Consider the following 6,046-nt stretch of genomic DNA (forward strand, 5'->3'; position numbering starts at 1 on the left):
CGCCAAACGAGGGTGTGTAGATTCATTAGCAAACTAATTTTAGACCTTTAGATATGTAGCGCTTGTGATTTTCACAAGGTCGCTTGGTATATAGTACTGTAGGTCATATACATAAACAATAATGCCACCTTGAGCAGTTGAGAGGTCAATAAAGCCAACTAAATAAAACTATACAATGCTTTAATGTGACCACCATGGAAAATAGATCTACCTCCAGCTCAGATAATGGTCCCTGTAATACTGAAAGTGGACTAATTAAAGCATGAGAAATAACTGTTTAGCTCCTCGAATAGGGTCAACTGCTTGACTCTGTAGCTTGAGAGGCAACTGTTGCCTGTTAAACGGCATGCTATTATGAGCACTGAAGGGTAATGTTGTTTTTCTGTAATAATGAACATTATTTTCACTTTAATGTGCGCCTCCTACGGAGAAAATAGGCCTGATCTCTCCCTTTGTGGTTGCTCCAACTGCTTACTTCCACCACCCACACAACACATTTTCCCAGGCAACAATGTTCTTCCAAAGTTTACAAACAATATGCCCAAAGCACTTAGCAGTGGCCCCGCTTTCCGTTTCCTGGCTGGAGTTGAAATGAAATGGTAATTTTGACTTGAGGAGGATTTCAAAGGGATGGCCTGTACTTTTCATCTTGTTGCATACCACGAGCTCGCCAACACAGTCATGTTGGGAATTGAGACAAAAAAAGAGAGAGAGAGGCGAAAAAGGTGTTGCATTTAAAGTTTTTTTTATGTTCTTCGCTCTTACCCCCCACCCCCCAGCATCTTACCACAGAAAAAGAAACAAAGCAGTGTGAAGATCTTTTTCCCAGATGGACAGGACTTATATAAACATCCACCCACAACTCGGGGAATATTTGATGTGTCATCATCTGAAGATTGTTTCCTGGTATTTTACTTTTTCAAGTCCCAAGTTTTTTCTTCAAAGAACTTTGGGGGTGTTGTGTGTGTAGAGTAGTGGTCTCTCTTCCAATCTGCTTGTCTTTATATCTTAGTACTTTAAGTGACTAAAACCCTTGTGAAAAATGCTAGGAAATCTGTTATGTAGTGATGAGAAAGTTCTTTTAACTGTACTGAAAAAAATTGAAATTATTTTTTTCACCAAATTATTCATTACTTCTTCTTTCATTTCAGAGATGAGACCTGATATTCACATTCACTCTGTAACACATTCATTTACCGATGTACACTAAAGTACACAGTCATTCTTGAGAGATGAGGCTTTACTTTTAGTGGTAAATGGACTGAAATTGCGGCACGGTCCTCCTTCTTTGATATTGACAAGTTTACCAAACATTGGTAATTTGTTGCATTCAGAGCAAACAGCTCAACTAAATTAGCAATAAACTAGATGCGGTCACTTGCATCATGAAGAAAAACTAAACGAAATTATTTTAAATGTTATATCCCTGGTGTAGAATTTAAAATGGAATCTGAATCCAATGATCAGTAATAAATCTTAGTTAAAATGGCAGACTTTCTGTTTTTCCTTCCTTGCTAAAAAAAGTGCGGCAGTGAGCAGTCAGCCTCACCTCAATCCCGAGAATCTGAGTTCCTGTTTTTTCTGATTTCATGTCTTCAGTATAATGTTTTCAGAGACTTTCAAGACAATTATGCTATTTTTTTGTGTCAGTCTAATAGTACTTAGTACTTAATATTTGCAAACTCAAGCAATTAATTGCATGAAAAACAACCCAATTTGAGCTGTCTAAAAAAAAAAGAAAAATGTTTTTTAATTTTTTTTTAATTTTTTTTGCTAAACCACCCAAAGTTAGGTCAACTGATGGACTGAGAGTTTAATCAGCACTTGATCCGGATAGGGACGGACAATTCCGTCACTGGGACAGATATTCCCACCTCTGGTCATTACTGCAATGCACACCTGCGACCCTTGTGAGGAGAAGCGGTTCAGAAAATGAATGGATATATGTTCGATCCTCACACCAAAAGCGCCAGCGACATCGGCACTTAAAAAATACCCCAGCACTCGAAGGGCAATGGCATCAGCACCAATGGCGCCAGTGGCCGGACTTAACAGTAACCGGGTAAACAAAATGCCAAGTCCGGTGATGATACACTATCTCATTCGAGTCAGCAAATTATAAATCAATGACTAATTTGCCATGCCCACTTGAATAAGTGAACAAAACCATTTGTGGACAGCTCAAGGAATTAGCATGCAAGACAACATACCTTCTAGTCCAGGTGGAGGTGGCATCATTTATCTGCTCCCACACATCCCCACCCCTGTTGTTCAAAGTATTCTATGGGGCATCCACATTACATAAATTGACATTCAGTCCAACACACAACTGCTAGATATAGACAGTAACTTCTACTAACACATGACTGCTAGATATAGACAGTAACTTCTAAAATAATCCATCTGGACCCGCCTCACCCCACTCTCAACTAAGAATTTGCAGATTATCACACCCATGCGCTTGTCTCGGTCATCTATTGTTTTTTTGCATGCCATTAAGAGAGGGGCAAAGCTGTTCACCTATTGGTGGTGCGTTGGTCTCAATTATAAGGGAGGAAGTTGGTCAGAGCTGGCAGAACCAAATATACGTATTGTGAATCTGTTGGGAAGAGTAGTCTGTCAGAAGTGACATTTGACAGTGCCCCACTGTGCTACCTCAATATGTTATAACATGATAGAGTATACTATCAATCCTGGAAATAAAAATAGTCCTTTATTGTATACACGGGTGGACTGGATCTTTACATTTGATTGCCAGGAAGCCCTGAAGAAAGTGACAGAAGCTTTGTGTAAAAAAACAACAACTTGTCATTATCACTTCCATTACCCAGCTAGTGGGTGGGCAAGGGTTAATTGGTGTTGATTAGCTGTCTTATCCAGTGGAAGGGTCCTCAAAGGAAGACGTGCAAAGGTCACGTGCAGACAGTGATGTGAAATTAGAGTCAAGTGCTCTGCATCTTTTAGGAGATTGGGCGACAGATAAGGAATACTGACACAGCAACATAAAAATCGACTGTATTTTCTGGACTATAAGCCGCTACTTTGCACAAGCTTTGCACCCTGCGACTTGTAGTCTGGTGCGGCGTATCTATTGATTTTTTTGTGATTTTTGTGATGTCTAATACACTTATACATTCATTAGCAAGAAGGTTGTGCGGCACCGCTTTTATCGGAGTAGGGCTATGTGACCAGACATGGTCACTGGGGAGAAGAGTGGAGTTTTGATCGCATGTCCGTCCGCCAAGCAAATAGCGCCGCACAATTGACACGAACAAGAGACAGAACGGGATCAAGATGGCCATTACTGGAGAAAGGAAGCTTTTATACATAAACCCTCGTTATGGGGGACAAAAGAAATGCTCATGATGCCGCTTCTAAGTTAAAGGCAGTTGATTTGGCTCTTAACGAAGGAAATAGAGCTGCTCATGTACTGTAGAGGTTTCCTCCGGCCACTAGAGGGCACTGGGCTATTTTTGATGACATCTTGGTGCGTCACCCTTTTCATTATTTTTTTCCAGGTCATGTCTCCTCCAGAGCTTTATGTGTAGCTTGTATCGCATTGCCAACTTTACCCCTGTAAGTGGTCCCATTGTATCTAATATTAGTTGTGTGTTCCCTGCACATTAAGTTTATTATGGTCATCGCTAAGATTTATACGTGTGTATGTTTGCAGAGCTCCTTCATCTCTGTCAATAAGCGTTATGTTAATAAAAAGTATGCGTCCCCAAAGAACCATTGTTTATTTTTATCATTCAGGTATCTTTGTGTTGCATTTGAGGTATGTATGTATGTAAAATGTTTGTGTGTGAGATATATGTATACGTATGTATTAATATTGTGCAGGTATATGTTTAGTGTTCTAGCAATCAGGAGGTGGAAGATAATTTAGTATTTTGTTGGGATAAGTGAGGCAAAATGATTCATGGCTGGGTATTTAGGGATTATTAAAAGGGGGTGGGATTAAATAAATTATACTTCTTCCCACTCCTTTTCAGGCATGTGAATATGATTTATGGTTTCCTTTGTGGTTCTATCTTGATTGCCACTCTTTTAGTTTGTGTGATGTGTATGTGTGTGTGTGTGTATATATATATATATATATATATATATATATATATATATATATATATATATATATATATATATATATATATATATATATATGTGTGTATATATGTATGTATGTATGTCTGTGTATATATGTATATGCATGTATTTTGTCTTGTCTTTTCATTGTGTACAGTAATCTTATTTTTTTCCACGTTTGAAATAACCAAAATGAAACGAAACGAAACCATCTCTTTCCTGACATTCTTCTTTATGTATATTCTCTTACAACAAGGATGTCAAAGTCAAACACACCGAGGGCCAAAAAAACAAATTTGCTACAAGCCGAGGGCCGGACTGGTTCAATGTTTATTAAAATATATCGGAATGATTGCACATAGCCTATTGAACTAAGACCTAACACAGTGTACATTATTTAATGATTAAATGAATATGGCAATATTTTGTTATGGCTCTGTCAGTAACTTCAAGGGAAAACATTTTCAACAGCCAAACAGCAAAAAATTAAATTGTTTTAAAAACAAAATGTGTTTCTTAATATCAAGATAAATGCATAAATAAAAGTGCGTGCATTATAAAGTGAAAATTTATTATTGTGTTGTTCTATGATCTACCGATCATTGCTTTCAAATCGTAAAATAAAAAAATTAATCAAATCGGTTGTATTCTTTCTCATGGCTCTTATCTGCAATTTTCCCTTAGTCCATTCAACTGAAAAATAAATATAAATAAATAAAATGCAAAAATGTATGGCACACAGACAAAACAATACTTTCTTCAACGAAAAATCATGTCTTGTAGAAACAAATGTAAAAATGTAACCAAATAAAAAAACGGAAAATACGTTACTGCTCTGTGATGCTCACTTGTCTGAGGCTGAGCCTGATACTTAGAGGTGTCTCATCTTTTGTACAAGTTCATCAATGTTCGGGGTTAGGCTCTGAGGCTCAAAACCCGTTTTTGATAAACTCTCCTTCTGCAAAGGGCCAGGCTGATTTTGCGATCTCTTTTGCCACAATAAAGCTAGCCTTGACAGCAGCCTCGCTTTGTGATTTAGCATACGTGAACATAGCCTGTCTGGACTTAAGGCCTCGTTTTAATTCTTCCGCCTTCTGTAGCTTTTGTTCATATTCCATATTCTTGTCTTTGTCTGTGTGTTTCTTAGACGTTTGATAGTGCCTTCTTAAATTTAATTCTGATGAATAATGAAGCCGCTTGTGCGAGCTGCAGCGACATCGCGGGCTACCGATGCATTGTGGGAAATGTAGTGTTGGTGCGTGCAAAACACCAGCGGGCGGCTGTGGCCTGCGGGCCGGCTCTATTAGTAATTAAATATCATCCAGGGGGCCATAGATTCAAGATTCAAGAGTTTTTTATTCGCCATGTTTGAGCGTGCCAAACAAGGAATTTGACTTCGGTAAATCACAACCTCTGTTCAACATTTACCGTATTTTCCGGACTATAAGTCGCTCCGGAGTATAAGTCGCACCAGCCATAAAATGCCCCAAATAGTGAAAAAAAACATATATAAGTCGCTCCGGAGTATAAGTCGCATTTTGGGGGGCAATTTATTCGACAAAATCCCACACCAAAAACAGTCATGAACGAGCAACAACAGGCTAAACGATAGCAACAACAGGCTAAACGATAGGTATGCTAACGTGACAAACACAAACAAAGAGCTGAGAACGGGCCTGATGTAACATATAGAGTGATTAAGGACAATTATTACATGAATAACATGTTTATAAAACCATCGGTGTCACTCCAATTCATTAAATCCATCGATCATTCGATACGATAGCAACAGGTAAACGATAGGTATGCTAACGTGACAAACACAAATGAGGAGCTGAGAACGGGCCTGACGTAACATATAGAGTGATTTAGGACAACCATTACATAAATAACATATTTATAAAACCATCGGTGTCACTCCAATTCATTAAATCCATCGATCGTTCTTTGTCAACAATGG

Source organism: Syngnathus scovelli, chromosome 5 (assembly GCF_024217435.2).
Source record: "Syngnathus scovelli strain Florida chromosome 5, RoL_Ssco_1.2, whole genome shotgun sequence".
In the NCBI taxonomy this organism is placed as follows: Eukaryota; Metazoa; Chordata; class Actinopteri; order Syngnathiformes; family Syngnathidae; genus Syngnathus; species Syngnathus scovelli.